This window comes from Pelodiscus sinensis, chromosome 20, assembly GCF_049634645.1.
Source record: "Pelodiscus sinensis isolate JC-2024 chromosome 20, ASM4963464v1, whole genome shotgun sequence".
Classification (NCBI taxonomy): domain Eukaryota; kingdom Metazoa; phylum Chordata; order Testudines; family Trionychidae; genus Pelodiscus; species Pelodiscus sinensis.
This window is the reverse complement of record NC_134730.1, coordinates 30,258,036-30,284,539: the sequence shown is the minus strand read 5'-3', so window position 1 is coordinate 30,284,539 and position 26,504 is coordinate 30,258,036. Positions and strand designations below refer to the sequence as shown.

The following is a 26,504-nucleotide window of genomic DNA, read 5'->3' as shown; positions in this document are numbered from 1 at the left end:
TAACAGGGAAATAAACAAAAGGCAGCTATTATCACTTCTGCTGCATTAGCAACACAAGAAAACAGTTCAGTTTTTGCCAAAAGGAAGTAAACAAAACTGGTAAAGAAATAATTTTCAAACATGAAATTTGTTATGCTTTCATTTTGTTCCCTTCTCCAAACCATCTCCTTAGCTCTGCCAGGTTGTTCAGGAATTTGCAGGTTTCAGGCGAAAAGAGTGTAAAGGAATAGCTCTGTTACTTAGATGTATTTGTCCGTTTTGGTAGAACAGTATATACAACATTTTCAGGGGACTTATATTTTGTAATGTGAAGATCAAACGTGGTGTTAGCAGATGGCAGTTAGCACCATTGAAGGGGCCTGACTCATATCTAGTTATTCCAATATCTTTCATGCCTAATGACATCCGTTTGGTTCAGTTTCTCCATCAAATGTACCATTGTTCGGAGAGAGCCAGTATAACTGGCTGACTTGTGTCTGTCAGCAGGACCTGGAAATTCTCTAACGAGGATTCTGAGGATGTGGGGTGGAAAGCCAACTTACCTTTTTAAGCGTTTTCTTTGCAAGTCCAACCCTGTAAATCAGCCCCACCAACAACATTTTTATGTGTCACTTCCAATGACTCAAGGCTTAGTTAAGGATAGAATAAGAACAGCCATAGTGGGTCAGACGAGTGCTCCCTCTAGCCCAAAGCAGGACCATCCCCAACTCAATGATCCCAGCCAAGGCTTTGTCAAACAGGGACTTAAAGACCTCTAAGCATGAAGATTCCACCACCTCCCTAGGTAACCTATTCCAGTACTTCGCCACCCTCCCAGTGAAATAGTTATTCCTCATATCCAACCTAGATCTCTCCCATTGTAACTTGAGACCATTACTCTTTGTTCTGCCACCTGTCACTACTGAGAACAGCCTCTCTCCATCCTCTTTGGAACTTCCCTTCAGGAAGTTGAAGGCTGCTATCAAATCCCCCCTCACTCTTCTCTTCTCTAGACTAACTAAGCCCAAATCCCTCAGCCTCTCCTCGTAGTTCATATGCTCCAGCCCCCTAATCATTTTGGTTGCCCTCCGCTGGACCCTCTCCAATGTGTCCACATCCTTTCTATAGTGGGGGGCCCAGAACTGGATGCAGTAGTCCAGATGTATCCTCGCCAGTGCTAAATAAAGGAGAATAATATCTTCTCAAACCTGCTGGCAGGGCTCCTCCTAATGCACCCTAATACGCCATTAGCTTCTTGGCTACAATAAAAAATCTACCCTATTCCTTGCGTAGAACAGGGTATTTTTGGAAAGATTATATCATTTTCTTTCCTTCCCAGTTTCTAGCTGACAGAAATTTCAAATTGCCCTTGGCATGGGGTTGTATTCCTTATCCATCTTGGCCAATAGCCATGGATGGATTTGCCCTCCATGAATTTACCTTGGTGGGTTTTTTAGCCCAGTTAGGCTATTGGCCATAACAACCTCCCAACGAGTTCAACAAGTTAACTGTGCACTGTATGAAAAAGTATTTCCTCGGGTTTATAGTAAACCTGCAGCCTATTAATTATATCAAGTGACCTCTGATTTTTGTATTGTGGGGGAAAAAGAAAATAACACTTCTTTATGTACTTTCTCCACACCATTTATGATTTTACAGACCTCTATCACAGCTGCCCTTGATTGTCTCTTTTCCAGCAGAACCTCTTTTTAACCTCTCCTAGTACAGAAGCTGTTCCATACTCTTGATCTTCTTTGTTACCCTGCTCTGAAACTCTATGGTTCCACTACATCCTGTATGAGATGGAATGACCAGAGCTGATCACAATATTCAACATGTGGCTGCACCATGGATTTATATAGTTGTTTATAATATGGGGTGCATTAACAGGTATGTTGTGAGCAAGACACAAGAAGTCATTCTTCCGCTCTACTCTGTGCTAGTTAGGCCTCAGTTGGAGTATTGTGTCTAGTTGTGGGCACCGCATTTCAAGAAAGATTTGGAGAAATTGGAGAGGGTCCAGAGAAGAGCAACAAGAATGATTAAAGGTCTAGAGAACATGACCTTTAAGGAAGGCTGAAAAAATTGGGTTTGTTTAGTTTAGAAAAGAGAAGATTGAGGGGGGGACATGATAGCAGTTTTCAGGTATCTAAAAGGGTGTCATAAGGAGGAGGGAGAAAACTTGTTCATCTTGGCCTCTGAGGATAGAACAAGAAGCAATGGGCTTAAACTGCAGCAAAGAAGGTTTAGGTTGGACATTAGGAAAAAGTTCCTAACTGTCAGGGTAGTCAAACACTGGAATAAATTGCCCAGGGAGGTTATGGAATCCCCATCTCTGGAGATATTTAAGAGTAGGTTAGATAAATGTCTATCAGGGATGGTCTAGTATTTGGTCCTGCCATGGGGGCAGGGGACTGGACTCGGTGACCTCTCGAGGTCCCTTCCAGTCCTAGTATTCTATTATTCTATTTTCTGTCTAATTTTCTTTCACTTTCCTAATAGTTCCCAATATTCTTTTAGCCTTTTTTGACTGCAGATGCTCTGAAGAGGTTCAGGACATGTGAACTAGTCACATCACAGTTCTGATTCCTTAAACAGTTATAGCACAGCTTGTTGAGATTTGAAATGGTTGGCACTTCAAGCTAAAGCTATTTGCCCACTTAAAGGTGTCATGCCTTAGAATTTTAGGAATGGGTTTTCTGAAATTCAACTTAGAAGCAGCATTGAATTACTGAATTTGACCCTGTAAAGGGCTCAGCTCATCCCACAAGATTATAAACTTTCTGCAAACTGACAATCAGAGTGGGTACTCTGAGAAATGTGATAATCAGAAGACATAGTAAGGAGACTTGCAAGTGGTGGTATAAGAATTTGAAGAAGAGACCTCATTAAAATTGCATTTTAATTGGATTTCCAGTTCCATGCTCAGGGCCAAGTAGATAGGCAGAACTGCAGGTGGTTCTTCAACGCTGCAGATTGGAGACTTTTCCATAGCAATATTCAGCCAGACCGCACATGCACAGAGGGTGCCTTGCGGCATTCGTGCTCCGGCTCCCACCAGTTCCTCTCAACCGCCTCAGGCTGCAGATGGAGTGAACTGGTCTCAACCTTTCCTCATTTGTGAGAGTATTCAAATTTGTTAATAGTACTTTTCATAGTTTATAGTTAATAATCGATAGTTACTTAGGGTACGTCTAGACTACACCTCTCTGTCGTCAGAGAGATGTAGATTAGGCATGTTGAAATTGCTAATGAAGCAGGGATTTAAATATCCCATGCTTCATTAGCATAAACATGGCCACCGCTTTTTTTTCGAAATGGAGCTTTTTAAAAAAAACAGCAGTCTAGGCACAGATCTGTCTAAAATAAACCCTTTTTTGACCGATCCTATAAACCTCATTTTTTGAGGAATACAGGATCTATCAAAAAAGGGTTTATTTTCAACAGATCTGCATCTAGACTGCCATTTTTTTCGAAAAAGCTCTGTTTAAAAAAAAAAGCAGCGGCCATGTTTATGCTAATGAAGCACAGGTTATTTAACTCCCTGCTTCATTAGCAATTTCAACATACATAATCTACATCTCTCTGTCGACAAAGAGGTGTAGTCTAGACACAGCCTTAGTTAAGACCCTTGTTCTTGTTTAAAAAAAAACACCCTTTCTTTCTTCGTTTACTAGATAGTACATAAGGATTTTCATATATATATATATAGTTAAATCCCTTCTCATTCCTCTTCACTTTGAGGACTTTAAAAAAAAAAAAAAGCCTAACTGAAGAACAGCAAAATGCCTGCCTCACCAGGTTTTAAAAAGTGTGACACAAGCCTCGAAGCCATGCCTGCTTCTGACGGGCATTCGGTTTGTATTCAATGTCTCGGCGAAGCTCATGTTCCACAGAAGTGCCCTCATTGTAGTAAGTTAACGGCGAGGGCCCACAGAGATAGAGAGATGATCCTTTTCGATAAGGCTCTCCAGCCCACCGGATCAGATTACACAGCCTCTTCTGACCAGCCGGCTCAAAATGCAGAGCCTCATCTTCTACTGCCACTCCGCCCAAGAAAGTAAGGGCATCCCCTACAAGATCTCTGCCTGCTATGTCGCAGAGCAGATTGAGTATTGGAGACAAGCCTGGCACGTCTGGCACTGCCGTTTCTCAATCCAGAGCAGTCTCAGCTTCCAAAACAAAAAGTCGATGACTGCAGTGCCAACACCACGCTCACCGACAGAGCCGAGAGTAACCTCAGCACCGGCAACTCCGACAACCAAATCTCTGGCACCAACTGACATGCCCGCGCTGCATTCCTCATTGGCACCACTGGCACCAAGCTCACGACCACCAGCGCTGTTAGTACCAAGCCCGCGTCCAGACGATGCGGCACGGAGGAAGTCGGCATCGAAAACACCTCGGCACCGAAGCCTTACGCCTCAGTCGCCGTTGCCTACTTTCTCTTCAGCGCTATCGCCCTCACCGCTGGCACTGAAATCACCGACACTGAGATCTCACCCTGGGGAACGTCACAGGTCTCCTTGCTCCCTGCACCGGAGACTATCATCCCCATTCCTCAGGGCACCGAGAGAGCATGCCCATTACTCCCACCACTGTTTTTCTGTCTCCCCATTGCCTTCATCCATGATCTCATACACTTGATCCCATTCGCCACAATCACCACGGACGGCGCATTGGGAACACTACAGGCACTTGCACCTTGAAAGACGGTCACCCCTTCACAGAGTATACTGTTACTATGACCATCACTGTCACCACTTACCTCATCCAGGCATTCACCGGCTCCAGCTCTCCTCCCCCCCCCCCACTCCAGTCCAATAACCTGCATCACCACAGCTGCAACAGTTTGGAACCAGAGGAGGGGAAGTCTTCTGATATAGAGGAGCATCCATCTGACATCTCCCCAATGGACCAATCCTCCACTTCATCTGATGAGGCCGTTATTCCGGGAAACATCTCACCTCCTGACAACCTCAAACAATTTCAAGAACTTTTCAAGATGGTGGCGGTCAGCCAGGAAGTGCAGTTAGCAGAGATATAGGAGAAACAACACCATCTTCTCAAGAATCTCCAGCCAACACAAAGCTCCAAGATAGCCATTACCTTGGATGAAGCTATACTTGAAGTAGCAGATGAAATTTGGCAAACCCCTGCATCTGCCCTGCCCACCAGTAAGAAAATGGACAAGAAGTACTTTGTGCTGCTTAAGGGGATGGAATTTTTATTCACCCATCCCCAGTCCAACTCCCTGGTGGTTGATGCTGCTCAACAAAGATAAAAAACACTGCACTACAAAAACTCCACCATTGACAGAGATAATAAGAGGCTGGATTTATTTGGCAGGAAAGTGTACACGTCTGCAACGCTCCTGCTTAGGATAGCAAATTACGTCACACATTTATCAAATCATAATTTCAATAATTATACCAAGCTAACATCGGTCTTAGACTACCTCCCTGAATCAAAGAGGCCCATATTGAAGTCCATCGTACAAGAGGGGTACACTTCCGCCAGAGTAGGGCTCCAAATAGCCATGGATGTAGCGGACACAGCAGCTCGGTTGATGGCTACTGCAGTGGTGATGAGACGGGTTTCTTATCTTCAATCAGCAGGAGTCCTCAGAGACCTGCAAAATAGAGTGGAGGACTTATCACAGAGAAGACAGATAGCATGCTTCATTCAAGTAAAGACTCACACACGACCTTACACACCTTGGGGATGTACACTCCCTCGTACTGGAGGCGTCATTATACCCCTTATTGGAGGCGTTATGATTATTCTTATAATAGCCAACATTGGCAACATCAACAACGGGGCTTTGATCAATACCACACCCGACAAAGACCTCAGAGATGCCGTAACCAAAATAATTGCACACAATCTCAACCTGTCAACAAGCAGCACATTTGACTCCTCGGTCGAGAGCATGCAAACAGTCACACACACTAGGAACATGCACCGTAGCACCCACTTATTCTACCATCGTCTGCAGCCCTTTTACTAGCAATGGGCTGCTGTCATCACCGACAAGTGAGTCTTGAGATAATTCAGTCCTGCTACACAATACCCTTTCTCTCCATCCCCTCCACCACCCCACCTACCCCGTCCTTCTTCAGGGACCCTTCTCACGAGAACTTGCTGCACAACAAGGTCAACCATTTACCCTCCATAGGTGCAATGGAAAGAGTTCTAGATGAGTTCTAAGGGAGAGGGTTTTACTCCCACTATTTCCTCACACAAAAGAAAATAGGTGGAGGGAGACCAATACTTGATCTCTGGAAATTAAACAGATATCTCCAAAAACAACAATTTAAAATGGTGACTCTTGCCTCTGTAATACCTGCACTAGATCACAACAACTGGTTTGCTGCTCTTGACCTTCAAGATGCGTATTTTTATATCACGATTCATCCTGCACACAGGAGAGTCCTTCGGTTTACAGTTGACATAGACCATTTCCAGTACTGGGACTTGCCCTTCAGTCTGTCCACTGCCCTCACAGTATTTTCAAAAACCCTGGCAGTAGTTGCGGTGCATCTACGTCGAGAAGGAGTAACTATATTTCCCTACCTCATGACTGCCTGCTAAAGGGCCATTGATCAACTGAGACATCTATTATGGTAGATATCACCACAATGGACTTTCGATTTCCAGGGGCTATTAGTTAACGAACACAAGTCAACATTCCACCCTACTCAGGAGCTGGCATTTATTGGCGCCCGATTAGACGCCACTATGGCAAGGTCTATTTGCCCCTTCAAAGGTTCCAAGCTGTTCGGAACTTGATAGACATTATATGATACAGCCCTACCGTACAGATAATAGCTTGCCTAAAACACATGGGGCATATGGTGGCTACAATATATGCAGTCCATCATGCCAGGCTGCATTTCCACAGCCTACAACACTGGCTAGCATCTGTGTACAACCACACAAAGCACAATGCTCACAGATCAGTGACACCTCTGACTTTGGTCCTGCATTTCCTCAAGTGGTGGACAGACCACAAAAATCTTCTTGCTGGTGTCCCCTTTCTTCAACAACAGCCCTCATGCCATATCACCACAGATGCCTCCCTCATAAGTTGGGGCGTGCACATGGGCACCATGTCGGTCCAGGGTCGATGGTTGCCTCAGGAGACTTCGTTCCATATAAACCTGGAACTCAGAGTGGTCTTCAACGCATGCAGGCACTTCCACAACCATATTCACAATATGTCAGTCAAGATTCTCACAGACAACATCGCGGTGATGTACTATATCAGTCATCAAGGTGGAGCACGTTCTAGCTCCCTATGGCTGCGTCTAGACTGGCATGATTTTGCGCAAATACTTTTAACGGAAAATTTTTTCCGTTAAAAGTATTTGCGCAAGAGAGCGTCTATACTGGCATGTGCCTTTGTGCAAAAGATTTGCTTTCGTGCAAAAGCATCCGTGCCAGTGTAGACGCTCTCTTGCGCAAGAAAGCTCCGATAGCCCTTTTTGGCCATCAGGCTCTCTTGCGCAAGAAATTAACGTGGCTGTCTACATTGGCCATCTTGCACAAGAATACTTGCACAAGAGGGCTTATCCCTGAGCGGGAGCATCAGAGTTTTTGCGCAAGAACCACTGATTTTGTACATTACAAAGTCAGTGTTCTTGCGCAAATACTCGCGGCCAGTGTAGACAGGTGGCAAGATTTTGCGCAAAAGCAATCGCTTTTGCACAAAATCATGCCAGTCTAGATGCAGCCTATGTGTAGAAGCAATTCGACTTTGGAATTGGTGCATTCAAAACAACATCACACTTGTGGCATCTTACTTACCCGGAGTCAACAACCTTGCTGCAGATTTCCTGAGCAGGCCCTTCATACCGGATCATGAATGGGAGCTCCATGACAGAGTCCTTCATCTCCTCTTCTGATGGTGGGGGACACCCCTCATAGACTTCTTTGCGACCTATCGCAACAAGAAGTGCCGCTATTACTGCTCCAGAACAGGAGTAGGTCAGGGATCCTTGGGCGACGCACTCCTACTCAATTGGAACGGGCCTCTCCTGGATGCCTTTCCTCCCACAGTCCTCATGGCCAAAGTCCTGGAAAAGGTCAAGGTGGACAAAGCCAGCATGATATTAGTGACACCCTTATGGGCATGCCAACATTGGTTTCTCCCAGACTTCCTCACCCAGAACCAGAGGTTCTTGCTTCATCCCCAAGTGCACACCCTACAACTCACAGCATAGCTCCTAATTGGCTAAATGCATCCAAAGACCTCTGCTCCACACAAGTCAAGGACATACTGATCCACAGTAGTAGGCAGAACACCCGAAACACTTACCTTTCCAAATAGCGCAGGTTTGCCTCCTGGTGTTCCGTACATGATACAGAACATCATTCAATCCCTCTCCATCTCGTCCTCGACTGTATCCTGCACCTGAAACAGACAGGTTTGGCTTTATCTTCTCTAAAAGTGCACCTCACAGCAATCGCTGGCCTTCAGACAATCCATCAATAACACTTCAGTGTTTGCCCATCCCACTACCAAAAGGTTCATCAAAGACCTTACAAAGTGAAATCCTCCTAGAAAACCTGTCCCCCCCACCATGGAACCTGGACATAGTACTTGGGGCCTTAACCGCACCACCGTTTGAACCACTGGCTACAATTTCCTTACAAATAATGACTATGAAGGTGGTCTTTCTTTTCACCATCACATCGGCTTGCAGGGTCAGAGAGATATCAGTTCTCATGGCAGTGTCCCCATATACGATCTTTAACAAGGATGGGGTAGTTTTGAGACACCATTCAGCCTTCATTCCCAAAATCTGCTCAGAATTCCATGTCAATGAGCCAATTATCTTACCATCTTTTTATCCTAAACCACACACCTCACTATGTGAAGCATCGTTCCACATCCCAGATGTCTGTAGGGCACCTGCTTTTTATAGAGACAGATCTACTGATAGTCTAAACTTGCTGAGCGATCTAAAGGCGAGCCAATATCTCAATGTGTGTCAAAAATCATAACTTCATGTATAGCTGAATGTTATTCTGCGCAATGTGTACCTCTTCCATTGCCACCTAGAGCTAACTTCACAAGAGTTGTGCGTTGTTGCGGAAGCTTTGTATATAGTAGGTTAGAATAGACAATAAACTTTCTAACCTGCTTCATACCACAGGCTATAACAGCAACTACCTCAACCCACCGGATAATATTGTTAACCTCTCCAGCTACAAACTCAATCCAGCAGAAGAGTCCGTCTTGTCCTGGGGTCTCTCTTTCTGCCCCACGTCCCCCACAAACTGGATACAATTTTGTGGTGACCTTAGGCTTTTTTTCGCCGCCTCCGCCTCCGAGAATATTTCCAAACCACCAATAAACACCAATTTGACCTACCAGATCCCCCCTATCAACACCAAAGGAAAAATAATTCTATATGGACTCCCCCTGACGGTCGGAATTACAATCTGGATTTCTATATACAAAGCTTCCGCAACAACACACAGACTGACATTATTCACAAATGACAACAAGCAGCACACAATCTCAGCCGCGCTGAACACCATGCCATCCAGAGTCTCAAAAACAACCTGGATATTATAATCAAACCAGCTGACAAAGGGGATGCAGTGGTTATTATGAATAAGGCTGACTATAACCAGGAGGCAACCAGACAACTCTCGAACACCACATTTTACAAACTTCTCTCCTCTGATCCCACCTCGGAATACCAAAAGAAACTACACTGTCTCCTTAAAAGCCTCCCCGCAGCTACTCGGGAACAAATCCACACAGAAACACCTTCTGACCCCCGACCAGGATTGTTCTATCTGCTTCCCAAGATCCATAAACCTGGACACCCCGGATGTCCCATCATCTCTGGTATTGGCACGCTCACTACTGGTCTATCCAGCTATGTAGACTCTCTTCTCAAACCCTTCGCTACCAACACCCCCAGCTGTCTCCGAGACACTACTGACTTCCTAAGGAAACTACAAAACATCGATAACCTCCCCAATAACACCATCCTTGCCACCATGGATGTAGAAGCTCTATACACCAACATCCCACATGAAGACGGATTACAAGCAATTAGAAATACTATCCCAGAGGACACCACTGCCAACCTGATAGCAGACTTAAGTAACTTTGTTCTCACCTACAATTATTTCCAGTTTGAGTGCAACTTATACCTCCAGATCAGCGGCACAGCCATGGGTATACGCATGGCCCCACAGTATGCCAACATCTTTATGGCTGACCTAGAACAACGTTTCCTCAACTCCCGTCCCCTTTTACCCCTTCTCTGCTTACACTACATCGATGACATCTTTATGATCTGGACGCATGGCCAAGAAATACTGGAGACATTCCATAGAGATTTCAACAACCTATACCCCACCATCAACCTCAGCCTGGACCACTTGTCATCACCTACAACCCCCAACTTAAACCTGTCCAAAACATTATCAATAAACTACAGCCTATACTGGAACAGGATACCAAACTCCAAGAGGCTCTGGGAGACAGACCCATAGTCTCCTATAGACAACCACCTAACCTCAAGATGATTCTTACCAATAACCACAGGACATACCACACTAATACTAACCCTGGTACCTTCCCTTGCAACAAACCCCGTTGCCAGCTTTGTCCACATATTCATTCTGCTGATACCATTATTGGACTTAACCAAGTGAGTTATAAGATCAAGAACACATATTCCTGCGCATCCAGAAATATAATTTATGCTATCATGTGCCGAAAGTGTCCGTCTGCTATGTACATTGGACAAACGTCTCAGACACTTCGCCAAAGGATCAATGCCCACAAAACAGATATCAGACAGGATCACAAAGAAAAAACAGTTTCTTGCCATTTCAACCAGAAAGGACACTGTCTCAACGACTTAACTACCTGCATCCTGCTACAAAGACCCTTTAACTCTGCACTTGAAAGGGAATCCTCTGAACTGTCATTCATGCTAAAATTCGACACTTTACATCTGAGTCTAAACAAAGGATCCAGTTAGCTTACCCATTACAAAGATAGCTTCCCCAATTATCACTAATATCATTAGCCGACAGACATTCACCTCCCCCCCCCCCACCATTCCCCTTCTGTTCTGAAATTTGATTTGTCCTTTTCATATGTGCTCATTTTTTTAAATTGTATCCTTTGGTATATATGGTTGTGACTATTTTCTTCCACTATTTGATCTGAGGAAGTGGGTCTGGCCCACGAAAGCTCATCATCTAATAAACCATCTTGTTAGTCTTTAAAGTGCTACATAGTCCTGTATTTTGCTTCACCTTGGTGCAGTATCTGTTGTTCTTCGAGATGTGTATCCCCATGGGTGCTCTACTACCTGCCCTCCTCCCTGCTTTGGAGTCTCTTCTTATGTCTTTCAGATTCCAAGGTGGGTTCAAGGAACTGGCAGGAGCCGGACCGCGTGTGTGCAAAAGAGCGCAAACGCCACAAGACGCCTTCTGCGCACGTGCGGTCTGGATGAATACTGCTATGGAAAAGTCTCCAATCTGTGGTGCCGGAATGAGCCCAGCACCTACAGTGGAGCACCCATAGGGACACACATCTCGAAGAACGACAGTTACTGCACCAAGGTGAATAACTATCTCAATGTGTGGATGAGACAATAGTGTAGGGAGGATTAGTTTAGATTTATTAGGAATTGGGAAAACTTTTGGGGGAAGAAGGAACCTATACAGAGAAGAAGGGCTCCACCTAAACCAAAATGGAACCAGATTGTTGACACTTAAAAATAAAAAGTTCGTAAAACAGTTTTTAAACTATGGGCTGGGAGAAAGCCAACAGGTGCAGAGAAGCATGTGAGAAGGACAGAGCTGTCCTTTAGGGGAGAGTCTATTAAGAGAGATTTGCTATGTCCTAGTAAGGAGGAGAGGATGGAAGATGATAAAATACAGATAAGATCTGATGAGAAACAAAAACTTGGTGGAATGAGGATAACATCCCTGTCTCCCAGACCTCACAATCTAAGTATAAGACAAAAGAGAACAGGTAAAGGAGAACAAGTAAACAATGAAACAGTATTGGTCATGATGGGCAGATGTCTCTGCACAGCAACAGGCTAGCCTTCAGGATTTTATAAGTATCACCACAGAGAGTTTTGCAGAGAGATTTGAAGGTGAACAATGAAGTAGCTTTGCAGATGTTTATAGGCAGCACCTCTCAAGGGAGTGAGGCATCATGGGAGTGGGTTTGTTGTTTGTGCCATCCATAGTCCAGCCAGAGGCGAGCTTTGACAGCTTGATAGCAAATGAGAGATGATAGGTAGGGAGGGGATTAACACTGATGGGCCTTCAAAGAAACTGGGTGGACTCATTCAAGAGATTGGCTTGACCTGACTCAACCTTACAAATGGTTGTGGGAAACCTTCACTGATTCCTGACATAGCACCTCATCAGCCTGCCTGAAAACCCACAAACAGGCGGACAGAGGATACGTTTGGAAAAGGCTGGCAGGATTATGACATTTTGTATGTGACACCTTGTAAGTAAAAGGTATCCACGTGAAAAGGGCTCAGCGTTTTAATATGTCTGGACTTAGGTCTGGTACCAAAAGCAAAGCAAAAGGAAATTCTTCATGTAAAGCAATTATGAATACAAGATGTCACTGATGCAGAGTGATCTGGCTGGTGTGGTAAGCTGGCTGTGGACAGACAAAATGTGTTTTAAGATCCAAATGTTAATGTAAACATTTGTGAACAAAGCATGCAGATCAGACTTACAGTATGGGCGATTCTACCAAGGAAGTGGTGATTCTGAAAAAGACATGGGGTCATGTCTTTCTAACTGTGAGGATAGTAAGCCATGGAACTGGGGGTATGTCTACACTACCACCCTAGTTCGAACTAGGGTGGTTAATGTAGTCATACGAACTTGCAAATGAAGCCCGGGATTTGAATTTCCCGGGCTTCATTTGCATGTTGCCGGGCGCCGCCATTTTTAAATGTCCACTAGTGCGGACTCCGTGCCCGCGGCTACACGCGGCACAAACTAGATAGTTTGGACTAGGCTTCCTAGTGGAACGAAGTGTACAGATAGTTCGGAATAGGAAGCCTAGTCCGAACTATCTAGTTTGTGCCGCGTGTAGCCGCGGGCACAGAGTCCGAACTAGCGGACATTTAAAAATGGCGGCGCCCGGCAACATGCAAATGAAGCCCGGGAAATTCAAATCCCGGGCTTCTTTTGCAAGTTCGTATGACTACATTAACCACCCTAGTTCAGACTAGGGTGGTAGTGTAGACATACCTGTCTGCCTCAAGAGGTTGTGGAAGCTCCTTCACTGGAGCAAAATGCAGGACAATATAGCACTTTAAAGACTAACAAGATGGTTTATTAGATGATGAGCTTTCGTGGGCCAGACCCACTTCCTCAGATCAAATAGTGGAAGAAAGTAGTCACAACCATATATACCAAAGGATACAAAAAAAAATTGTACCTGTATGTGTCCTTTGTTTAAGTATATACATAGTGTTAGAGCTCTTTAAAGATTAAGCTGTCACTTGGTACCATTATTTTCTATCCTCCTTTTTCCTTTGTAACCATTTAAAGATCTATATTTGCTAGGGTCGGTCTCTCAATTCCTCGGAAAGACGAATACGAGGTGGACGTCCCCATGGAACCTCGGGAGGACAAACACCTAACCCAACCAGCAGATAGATGGTAGATTGATGCTCAGAGTGAGTGTGCTGCTGGACCCATCTTTATACCCGTAGGGGCCCGTATCCTCTTTCTTATCTAAGATGCCAAATTGTACTGGTCCGTTTTGTGGCGCCAGTTCTTACAAGGGAGTTTCAAATAATTTACACTTGTAAGAGAGAGAGAGAGAGCTAAATTAGGAGTACTGGACATTCTTTGCTGGGCGGGAGATTCCCCTCCCCCCCCCCCGGACGAGTGTGTGATCGTATCAACATGGGTTTCAGTCAAGGGCACTCCTCGGCAGCCTCTTGGTCAGCGATTAGTTTGACCACCCTCTTATCTCTGCTTACAGTTGTCCAGGGTCACTGGGTGAGCCAGCATATCTGAGCCTCCTGCTTCAAGGCTTTCAAAGATCATGCTGTTTTATTGCTCTGTGTGCCCTGCATGCTTTCAAGCAAGCAAAGATGGATGTTACGGGGAGGGAGGGAGGTCTGGCTACAGGAAGTCTGTGAGCCTTTAGTGAGTTTAGATTTATTTGAGTATTAAGGCTGCGTGAATCATACAAAATTGCATGAACTCAGAAACTTAAATTATGGCTGGTATTTGATTGCACAGTTTTGTGCGTCTTTATTTCTTTTGCTGGCTAGAAAATAATTTTCTTTTGCTTTGTGTAAGACGAGAGAGCCTTAGCAAGACATGTCTTGACCTGAAGCAAAGAATAAGTTATGAAAACGGAGCATCTTGAAAAGCCTAGAATTTCAATAAAATAGTATGTTATAATAAAAGGGTTTTGGTGGTGGGGTGGGAAAAAGAAGGGTTTGAAGGAAGAGAATTAATTCAGATATTAAATCATAGGGTAAGGTACATAATTTATGTATGGTTTGTGCAAGAGGTTCCTGGCTGTGGCCATCAACTCTTTCTGGCCATTCTCTGTACTGCTTGAAGGTCCCTGAGCTAAAACACATTTAGAACTTGTTTTTTACATCTGAGAGAAGAAGTTGCCACTGATTTTAGGCTAAGGGAACACAAGGAAATCAAATTAATTAATCAGCCAAATAAATGAATATGGTAGCTAAAGATCTCTAAAGTGCAGCGAAGTCTATAACCCCACACTGGCAGCTGGGTGGGACAGGAGCAGCTAAGTTTGGCATTATGCTTTAGCATGTATCGTGTAAAAAAGCAAACGAACAGGAGATGCTTGGAACTTAAATAACTTTTCTTTTGCAATATTTGAACTTAGATATAGAAAACTAAAGAGCCACTTTTACCATAATCCTCTTTCTTGCTCTTATTGGCTCAGCTGTCTGGTCTGAAATGTTATCTTTTACTGTCCCATACTAGACAGAATTTCAACAGCTTTGACTTCAGACTGTTGCACTTTTAAGAGCTATCCATGTAGGTAAAAAGCCAGCTGTGGCAGGGATGTTGGGTAAAATATTAACCAAGAGAAATTTCTATTTTTTTCTGGCTGTAGCCTGAGGAGGACTCACTATTTCTGATCTATGTTAAGTAAAATGTTTCATCTTTAAAGTGCTTTACAAATACTAACTAATTAGCTCTGGTTATGCTTTCTGCACTAAAACATTCTTCCAGCTTGAACTAGACATACTCCTGATGGCAAGCAATTCAGTGTTTCTGCAGCAGTGGTGCTGGGTTAAACATATATACTGAGCCAGCATTTCAGCAGAAAAGCCTCCTTTTTGAAGATTCTGCTTGCATATCCAAACTGGCTACCTGGAATTCAGCTGCAGGCACACATCTCAGAATGTGGGTACAAATCTGATGTAGGATAAAATTTTCAAGAGCATAGGAGCTTAAGAACCATTTTCAAAAGTGATTTATGCACTTGGCCACAGTGCCATTGGCTTTCAGTGAGACTTAGCTCCAAGGAGCCTAAGTCACTTTTGAAATTGGACCTTAAACTCCCACGTCACCCTGGTGTTTTTGATAGTTTTGCCTCTACTCATATCTCTACCTGCTAAAAGGAAAAATAGGCTCAGCCTTTCTGGATATTTAACCCACATAACATATATTCCTGATGGTTCTGTCAAAGGTCTATTTGAACACCAGCATTTCACATGAAGATGAATTACAGGCTGTCAGGAACACCATCCTTGATGACACCGCTGTGCGCCTGGTTACAGAACTCTGCGACTTTGTCTTCACCCACAACTATTTCCAATTTCGAGACAATTTGTATCTTCAAGTCAGCGGCACAGCCATGGGCACCCGAATGGCCCCACAATTTGCTAACATCTTTATGGCTGACCTTGAATAATGTTTCCTCTTGCCCCCTAGCACCTTTACTCTACTTACATCACATTGACGACATCTTCATCATATGGACCCACAGAAAAGAGACCCTTGAAGAATTTCACAGGGATTTCAACAACTTCCAGTCCACCATCAACATCAGCCTGGACCAGTCCATACGAGAGATCCACTTCCGTCACACGACAGTACAATTACATGATGGACATATTTCCACCAACTTATACCGGAAATCTACCAACCGTTACACTTCCCTATATGCCTCTAGCTTCCATCCAAGACACATTTCTCAATCTGTTGCATACAGCCAAGCCCTAAGATACAATGGATTTGCTCCAATCCCATGGACAGAGACAAACACTTACAGGATCTATATAGAGCGTTCTTAAAACTGAAATACCTACCCGGAGAAGTGAAAAAACTGATCGAAAGAGCCAGACATGTACCCAGACATCAGCTACTTCAAGACAGTTTCAGAAAAGAAAACAAACAGGACACCTGTCCTCACCTACAGTCCACTACTTAAACCCCTTCAATGCAGTATCAACAATCTACAACCTATCCTAGAAAATGACCCCTCACTCTCACAGGCCTCAGGAGACAGGCCTCTAACCTAAAACAAATTCTTTCCAGTAACCACGCAGCACACATCCATCATAATCATCCAGGAACCCATCTCTGCAATCAGCCCCGGTGCCAACTCTGTCCACACATCAGATATACAACAGATATCATCACTGGACCTAACCATATAAACCACCACATCAGACGCTTGCCATCAAATGCCAGCAATGCCCCTCTGCCATGTATATTGGCCATACTGAACAGTCTCTACAAGAAAGAATGAATAGACACAAATCAGATATCTGAAAAGGCAACACACAGAAATCTGTTGGGGAACATTTTAACTTGCCTGGGCACTCATTTAATGGATCTCAAAGTCACTGAATTGTTTCAGACCTATTTAAAAAACCAGCTTCACAGGGAAGCCTTAAAGTTTAACTGCATTTACAAGTTTGATTTCTATCACTGAGGGTATGTCTACACTACAGCGCTAATTTGAACTAACGGATCAAGACTAAAAAACTAGTTCGAATTAGCGTTTTGCTAATTCGAACTAGCATGTCCACATTAAGTGGACCCTGAACCAGGGTTAAGGATGGCCGGAAGCAGTGCCGGCAGGGCATCAGATGAGGACTTAGAGCATGGAGCTGCTGCCTCAGGCTAGCCGAGGGCTGTGCTTAAAGGGTCCCGACCCCCACCCCAGACAGACAGTTCTCAGGGGTGCCCCGCTTGCAAAGCAGTCCTGTCTTGGAGTGCACTGAGTGCCAACACTGGGCACATCACAGCACTCGGCCATCAGACCGGCTGCACTTGCCGCAGGCTGCCATCTGGGGAGAGGGTGCAATTGGGGGGCTGCAGTAGAGCTTCCACCCCCAGAAGCCCGCAGAGCCAGCCCAGTCCTCCCCATCGTGGGCTCGTACCCCATTCCTCCCTCACCTCCTTCCACTTACCCTTCCCTAGCCCCCCTTCCTGATGTACAAAATAAAGAAAACGTGTGGTCAAAAATAGAATCTCTCTTTATTGAACAAAACAGGGGGAGACTGGGAAAAGGAAGTGGGAGAGGGGAGGGCAACTAAAATGATCAGAGGTTTGGAAGAGGTCCCATATGAAGAGAGGCTAAAGAGACTGGGACTTTTCAGTTTAGAAAAGAGGAGACTGAGGGGGGATAGGATAGAGGTCTATAAAAGTATGAGTGGGGTGGAGAGGGTGCATCAAGAAAAGTTCTTCATTAGTTCCCATAATAGAAGGACTAGAGGACACCAAAGGAAAGGAATGGGTAGCAGGCTTCAAACTAGTAACAGAAAGTTGTTCTTCACAAAGCAAAGAGTCAACCTGTGGAACTCCTTGCTGCAGGAGGCTGTGAAGGCTAGAACTAGAACAGAGTTTAAAGAGAAGTGAGATAAAGTGATGGAGGTTGGGTCCGTGGAGTAGTATTAGCCAGGGGGTAGGAGTGGTGTCCCTGCCCAAAGTTTGTGGAAGGCTGGAGAGGGATGGCACGAGACAAATGGCTTGGTCACTGTCTTCGGTCCATCCCCTCCAGGGTCCCTAGGGTTGGCCGCTGTCGGCAGACAGGCTACTGGGCTAGATGGACCTTTGGTCTGACCCAGTATGGCCATTGTAAGCTCAGGGCTCAGGGTCGGGGCCTGATTTTGATTTTCATGCACACCTGCTCCTGGGTGGCCAGGCTGGCAGCTCTCCTGCCTTAGACGGCCACTTTCCTGTACCTAGTGCGGAGGTCGTGGACGAGGTCCACGATGTCTGCACTAGACCAGGCGGGTGCCTGCCTCTTGCAGTCCCGGGCCAGCTCCCAGGAGCCGCCAGCCTGGTCCTGGGAAGAGGGGGAGTGCTGGCTCGAGCCGTGCCAGGTGCAGGGTCTGCGGGCTGGGTGCTGGCAGGCTTGCACCTGGCACGGGCATCATAGCCAGCCCGTGCCCCTTTAAGGGGTCCGGGGCTGGGAGGGGAGCAGACGAGTTTCCCTGGTGTTGGCCAGAGTGGCCACCAGGGAAAGCTGGGGTGGGCTAGCCTCCCACTAGTTCGAATTAAGGGGCTACACACCCCTTAATTCGAACTAGTAAGTTCGAACTAGGCTTAGTCCTCGTAGAATGAGGTTTACCTAGTTCGAACTAAGCGCTCCGCTAGTTCGAATTAAGTTCGAACTAGCAGAGCGCTAGTGTAGCGCCTATCAAAGTTAATTCGAACTAACATCCGTTAATTCGAATTAACTTTGTAGTGTAGACATACCCTGAGTTATGAACAAAGACATTGGCTGAATGGCCCACTACATTCCACATCCCAATGACATAAAAAACCAAATAATGGGTACTTAAGAACAGTTAGAGAAAGTACTATCAGCTTCATGTAGCATGGACACTCTAATTGACTATTTCTTTCCCCCTTTTTGCTTCTTCTTTTTCCTTCTCTCCCTCTACTCCATCCCCTATTTATTTAGAAACTGGACCTTTAAGTAAATTCCATTCACCTGAAGAAGTGGGTTGTGCCCACGAAAGCTTATGATGCCATCTATATGTTTTGTTAGTCTCTAAGGTGCTGCAAGACTATTCATTGTTTCTTAAATTTTTCCAATTACTAACTTGACTATCCCTCTGAAGTTTCTGAGCATTGTACAGTTTCAAGCAGAATGTGGCACATAGAGTTTTTCCTACCCTTACTCCAGTGCCCTCTTGCAAACATTTTTGTTTTAAATAACATCTCTCACTTTTGGGTATTCACTCTTGATCATTCCTGCCTCATAAAATTGCAATGCTGAGATATATACCATTTAGTGTAGAGAAATTAACTATGTTCAAAACCACTTTGAGGAATGGGCATATAGGGTTGGCGGCATTTACGTTAGTCCATTTCCTGCACAAAGGCAGGACTAAGTACCACTCCAGTGAGATGCTTGTGGAAACTGCTCTTAAAATTCTCTAATGACACGGATTCCATAGCCCCCACCCCAGGTAACCCAGTCCAGTCCACCATAACTCCCAGATGCTTCTCAGCATTGCTACTGCCATTGCTACTTCCTCGTAGAAAGAAGTTTACCAATAGAAAAACCCCTCTGTTCTTTTGATTTTTTTTTTTAAAGAACTCGATTGCAGTGTGGACGTAAGTGAAGTTTTTTCGGAAAAAAACACAGTTTTTCTGAAAAAACTCTGTAGTGTAGATGTAGCCATATAATTTACCTAAGTATTCTATAAGCTTTTCTTTCCCCTTACTTATTAATACTGAGTTAAGGATTTGCTTTTCTTTCTGTTGATGGACAAAAAAAATTGAAAGTGTACTTTTCTTTTGTAACACAGCCTCCACAGAGCCCCCGTATAGGTATCCTATGTCTAACTATGAGTTTGTCTATACTGCGGTGCTATTATGGGATAGTTCCAGTATCCTGAAATAGCTATTCCATGTCTTTGAAACAAGCCCATTATTTCAAAATATAATGGGCTCCCTATTCTGACGTCTCTGTAAACCTTGTTCCATGAGGATTAAGGGCCATTTCAGAATAGTGGTTTATTTTGAAATTCGCACTGTATAGACAGCACCAAATTATGAAATAAACTATTTTGAAATTAACTCAAAATAAGCTATGCAATTTTACAGTGTAGACACACCCTATGTGGCCAAAGAAGCAATTTGGATAGTAGTTGGCTGTTAAAGAGTGTGTGCACATATCCCAAGTGGCCTTCATTTCATACCCTCATGTATAAATACTCTGTGCTCTCTGGCAGTTTCTCTGTCCACCTGCTGGGACAGTCACAGAACCAACTTCTCTTTCTCTCCCTTTTTGTGTCCATATAATAGTTGTAAATAGTGAATAGACGTAGTGTAAACTTGAGTCTTAGTTTGATTTTTTTCCTAGTTCTCATCAATTTTTGTTGTTGTTTTTTTCATCTCAGGCCTTGCCTAAGATGGTGGAGTTGTGTCGGAAAATAGGGTTTAAGAAGTGTCCTCTTAGCCTCACTATGTTTCCTCCTAAAGCTGGGCATGAAAAGTACCTTTTGGTTCTCCTTTCTCAGAGAAAGGCATTTAGCATAGGCCTGTGATGCCTGCAAGGCCTTGCCAAAGATGACCATAAAACTCCACTCTGGAATGTGCTCCTGCAAGAGACAGTAGTAAAATGTGAATCTGGGTGGCTTCTCCTAAAATAGCCACATACAAACCATGTGGCTGCTGAGCCTCCATCAGTTCCAGAGTCTGATCCAAAATCCCAGTCCTGATATAAACACTTCTCGAACCATCGAAGGAAGTTGTTCCAACTCAAGATCAGAGTTCTTCAAAATGAAGCTGAAGAAATCATCTCCTACAGTTCTAGCAGCTTCCAGAGGCCACTAAGTTCAGCAAAATGGTGTTCCGCAGAAATCTGTTGTCTGATCCAGACGGACCCCAATGCAGTCTGCTTCTGTGGAGCACAAGATTCACCTCAAAACAAAGCTTCTTCTGATCCAGGCAGCTTGACCTAGTTATCCATTAACCATCAGATGTGTGTCCCCTAAGCACTAGAAGTCAACACTCTTTGAAGGCAGTGTGGGAGGAGATGCTGGTTGATTTGGAACTGTCAGTGCTAATGAACCCCAGATACTCTCCTTTTGGCTCCATTGCATTGGTTCCTCCAACATCTCCTCTGAAATAGTTGATCCCTCAGCATTGTGCCCATGAGCCGTTAGCTCTGAAGGAATTTCTTTTTAAGGACAGGCTTGTGCCATCACCTGATCTGTAGAACCCATGGGAATGAGCTCAGTATTGTAACCTGGGATACAAGATAAGCTGGTGCAATCCTATTCTGCTGCAGCTCCCAGTGAGGAGGAACCCAGGTCAATGAAAGAGCTGTATATGCCCCCTTGGACGCCTCCCAGAGTTTAAATCTTAATTGGATTTTCTTCCATGTAGACACTATACATCTTGGGGATTTGAGCCCCATATCCTCTGCTACCCGTATCAGTGGTCTCTTCAGTGAGAAATGATGATGTTCTTTATCGAGTAGTGTCCCCGTGGGTGCTCCACTGAAGGTGTTGGGCTCGTCCCGGCACCACAGGTTGGAGATTTTTCACCAGCAGTAGCCCCGTCGGACTACGCATGCGTGCGTACTGTCTTGCGCCATTCGCGCCCTTTTCTGGAGTGCAGTTCGACCCTGACAGTTCCTCCTAACCGTCCACAGCTGCAGATGGAGTCAGGACGAGCTCCTTCTCCGCTTTGAGGAGAAAAGGAAAACAGAAATAATTAGTTCATTCGTTTAGTCTAGTTGTTGTTAGTAGCTGTTCTAGTTAATTATAGTTCTTATAGTTCAGTTTCTAATTTAAAAAAAAGAATTTTTGTTTGTTCCTGTTTCCAGTTATACGTCCTTCAATAGATTAGCCCTACCTCAAAAAAAAAAAAAAAAAAGCCCTACCACATCAGATGGACATTCGCACTGCATTAAGTGCCGCAGAGAGGGTCATATCCCTCAAAAGTTCACCCACTGCACTAAGTTAACCGCACGAGCCAGGCGAGTCAATGAAGCTTTACAGCCACCAACCACGGCCTCATTGGCTAACAAGACACCTATGGCACACAAACCTCGCCCTATCTCCACTGCCTCGGATAAGAGGACCTCCACACCTACCAGACGAGTGAATGTGGGAGACAGACCTGGCACCTTGGGTATGCCACCGAGTCAAGATGTCGACAAAACAAACAAGGGCCGTAGCACATCAGCTCCAAGCCTAGCCCTATCCAATGACCCACCACCGACATCCCATACAGTGCCGCGGTCAGAGGCAGCACCAGCAACAGCCCCAAGGACTCACACTAAGACCGTACCAACGGTCTCAGCACCGACCCCTCCGGCAGCAGCACACATTGGGCCAACAGCACCGGCACTGTTACCAGCGGCATCGACGGCACCGACACAACCCAGCAATATAACGGAACCGGGCTATGATGTCTCTGCACTGGCCAGCCCTCTGCAAACAGCTTCCTGTGCTCCTCTCCCCAGTACCTACAAAGGCACAATGAAAGTCCAGACGCATTCGCACACCCTCCCCTAGCCTGGATCCAGCCTCCTTTGCCTTCTTCTCGCTCCGGGAGCCAGGACCGTGCATCACACTATGTTTCATCCAGGGAATACTACCACAGATCACCACGTCATTCTCCATCTCCCCGATGATATTATCATGCCCACTATTCCCGGTCGCCATCTCACTACACTGTGAGGTCAACGTCACTGAGATCTCCACCACCTTCGGTGTACTCCCACCGTTATGGAAGTGCAAGCAGGTATTCTCCGAGGTATTCCCCGGCACATACCATCACAGGCAGCACTACAGCCACTATTATCGTGAGCGCCCATACTCGCACAGCGGAGAATACCCTAGTTCGAGATCACCTCGCTATAGGCGTCCAGTGTCTCCGCAGCATCCTGCTCAGGACACCTCGCCTTCACACACGGTACCACCAACGCCCACAGGTGATGTGCCCTCAGTCCGTAGCCACCAGGAGCAGGATGACAACAAGCCTTCGGATCACAAACAACAGCACTCAGACTCTCCCACCAACCAGTCATCTTCACCCAATGACGCAGTTTTCACAGGGGACTCTTCTCCAACAGACGACTATGAGCAATTCCAGGAGCTTTTTAAAAGAGTCGCTCAGTCTCAGGAGGTGCAAACCACAGACATGGAACAAAAGTAACATTGCCTGCTAAGGAACCTACAGCCGTCCCAGAAATCCAAGCTAGCACTTCCCTTCAATGAGGTCGTACTGAAAATCGCTAACAACATCTGGCAAACTCCAATCTCCACCCTACCGACTAACAAATGGTCAGATAAAAAGTATTTCGTTTCTTCTAAGGGGACGGAGTTTTTGTTTACGCACCACCAACCTAGTTCCCTCGTTATGGACACTGCACAACAGAGATAAAAAATACCACAGTGCAAAAACGCCGCCAATGATAGGGAAACCAAATGCCTGAACATTTTGGGCAGAAAAGGGTATTCGTCTGCCACCTCAACGTTAAGTATGGCTAATTACACGGCTCTTCTTGCTAACCACGTTTTCGACAATTATACAAAACTAGTCGCTCTATTAGAGCATTTACCAGACACCAAGAGACACATCCTAAAAACAGTAGTTCAAGAGGGCTACGCAGCAGCTCGTACGGCGCTGCAGATCACCCTTGACATCGCTGACACAGCCACATCAGTGGTCATGCGCCGCGCATCCTGGCTTCAGTTAGCAGCAGTTCCGAAAGACCTACAATCGAAGGTAGAGGACGTACCTTTCGACCGTGAGTTGCTTTTCGCCCAAAATACGGATCAGGTCTTCCACTCAGGCAAGGACTCTCGCACTACCTTGAGAATGTTGGGAATGTACATGCTGCCGTATCGATGAAGATACACGCCCTACAAAAAACAGAGACCGTTCTCTTATGCTTCAGGCCATATGAACAGCCAAGACAGAGACAACGCCCACAAAAACGTCGCCAGCAGTCCAACAAGGTGCCCAATTAACAACACGGCCAGCAGCAGGTTTGATGCATCAGTTGAGGGACTGTGCACCATCCCGTTAACAGAGGTACCACACAATGCAAAGAAATTATTCCATCACTGGTTGAGGCCATATCACCTGCATTGGTTCACCATAACCACTGATCAATGGGTCCGAAAAATAGTCACATCGGGCTACACTATCCCTTTCACTACACTGCCCCCTCCCGCCCCACCTTCCCTGTCCCTCTTCAGGGACCCCTCTCACGAGCCTCTTCTGCAACAAGAGGTCTCATCCTTCCTTACCATCAGGACAATGGAGAGGGTACCAGATCAATTCCAGGAAATGTTTCTATTCTCAGTACTTCCTCACTCAAAAGAAGTCAGGAGGCTGGTGGCCTATCCTGGACCTGTGCCGGCTTAACCGCCACCTTCGAAAACACAAATTCAAAATGGTCATGTTAGCATCAATCATCCCAGCTCTCAACAAAGGGGATTCGTTCACGTCCCTCAACTTGCAGGATGCCTACTTTCATGTAACAATACACCCAGACCACAGGCGGTTCCTCCGATTCATAGTGGGCACAGAGCACTACTAATACAGAGTGTTACCTTTCAGGCTCTCAATGGTGCAAAGAGTATTTTCAAAGACCCTGGTGGTCGTGGCTGCCTACCTTCGACATCTCGACATCACAATATTCCCTTATTTAGAAGATTGTCTACTAAAGGCTCCCATCTTGGAGGAGGCTACATCGGTGGTCAGCACAACAAAGGCAGCATTTGAAGTCCTGGGGCTTATAGTCAATCTCGCAAAATCTTCCCTAACACCACATCAGTCCCTGGAATTCATTGGTGGGAGGCTGGATTCAATAACTGCAAGAGCATACTTACCCCCTAAACAGGTTTCATACCATCCAAGATCTTGTTCATACCTTATTGGTTGCTCCCAAAACCCCTATACTTACCTGCCTACAGCTGATGGGGCACATGGCTGCCACCACTTACGTAGTGCCTTACGCGAGACTCCATCTACGGTGCCTTCAACATTGGGTACTCACAGTGTCTGCGCCAGGTGTCCAGAGCAAGCACAAGGCAGTCTCCATCCTAAAACATGTCAGGGACTCACTAATGTGGTGGAACAATCCCAGAAACATGCTAATGGGTGTTCCCTTCCATGGCCTGAAGCCCACCATGCAAATCACCACAGATGCATCCTTACTTGGCTGGAGAGCCCACTTACAAAATCATTGGGCTCAGGGTCTGTGGATACCTCAGGAGTCCCTACAGCATATAAACTTCCTCGAATTACGAGCGGTATTCAACGCATGCAAATAATTTCTACACATAATCTGCGGTCTCACAGTACAGGTCCTCACGGACAACATATGCACTGTTTATTATATCAACCGGCAAGGCAATGCTCGGTCTCGATCCCTCTGCGCAAAATCCATCCAGTTGTGGAACTGAGCTATCTGATACGGGATCACCCTTACCACGATGTACCTCCCCGGCAAGGACAACATCATTGCCGATATCCTCAGCAGACAATTCCTCCCACAACACGAATGGGAACTGCACAACGAGGTCGCCTATGACCTCTTCCAACATTGGAGATACCCCAGTACAAACCTCTTCACCACCCACCGCAACAAGAAGTGTCATCATTATTGCTCACGGGTCAGCATCGGTGCAGCTTCCCAAGAGGATGCTTTTCTACTTGACTGAAGTCATCACCATCTGCTGTACGTCTTTCCTCCGCTTCCACTGATCCCGAGAGTACTGGAGAAAATAGCGATGGACAGTGCCACAGCGATATTGATAGTGCCATTTTGGCCCCGACAGATGTGGCTACCGCTGCTATCATGAATGTCCATGTCACAACTACTAGAACTACTGAATCTATACAATTTACTGTCTCAACAGCGGGGTACAGTAATCCACTCACATATCCATCACCTGCACCTCACCGCATGGCTCCTAGTTGGCTCCAAAGTTTGGAAATGATTTGTTCCCAGGCTGTAAAGCATGTTTTCATACACAGCAGACGCCACACCACACGAACGACTTATCTTCACAACTGGCATCAGTTCCAGTCATGGTGTTCAGTGAGGGGCCTCAATCCTCTTTCGCTGCCTATTCAGCAAATACTTGATTATATTCTACAGCTAAAGATGGCAAGCCTGGCGATATCTTCCCTCAAGATCCACTTGGAGGCAATCTCGGCCTTTCAACTGCCCATCGACAACCACTCAATATTCGCTCACCCATTAACCAAAAGATTTTTAAAGGGTCTTGGGAAACCTATACCTCCTCACAGGGTTCTTCTGGAGCCGTAAGACCTAGGTCTGGTCCTGGACACTTTGACTCGCCCCCCCCTTTCAAGCCACTCGTGACATGTGATCTCCACACGCTCAGTATAAAGGTGGAGTTCTTGCTTGCCATAACCTCGGCACAAAGGGTGGGTGAGCTAGCAGCACTTTCTGTGGATCCTCCATACACATTATTCACTGAGCACAGAGTAATGCTCCGCGTCCTCCCCACCTTTTTACCGAAGGTGAACTTGGTCTT

At 45.5% G+C, this 26,504-nt stretch overlaps 2 long non-coding RNA genes across 3 annotated transcripts; both read right to left on the bottom strand.

Annotated features, from left to right (window-relative positions):
* Nucleotides 1–5,316: 5,316 nt before the first annotated feature.
* Nucleotides 5,317–21,346, bottom strand: LOC106732978 (uncharacterized). Of its 2 annotated transcripts, none has more exons than XR_012896942.1 (4): nt 20,472–21,346; nt 8,300–8,395; nt 7,789–8,057; nt 5,317–5,611 (listed from the first exon to the last, which is right to left on the bottom strand). It is a non-coding gene; the product is annotated as an uncharacterized LOC106732978 (long non-coding RNA). The 2 variants fall into 2 exon arrangements; XR_012896943.1 differs by having other exon boundaries at nt 20,637–21,346.
* A 49-nt stretch (nt 21,347–21,395) lies between these two features.
* LOC142819159 (uncharacterized) lies at nt 21,396–24,737 on the bottom strand. Its single transcript, XR_012896944.1, has 3 exons — nt 24,243–24,737; nt 23,729–23,852; nt 21,396–21,664 (listed from the first exon to the last, which is right to left on the bottom strand). It is a non-coding gene; the product is annotated as an uncharacterized LOC142819159 (long non-coding RNA).
* Nucleotides 24,738–26,504: the final 1,767 nt, after the last annotated feature.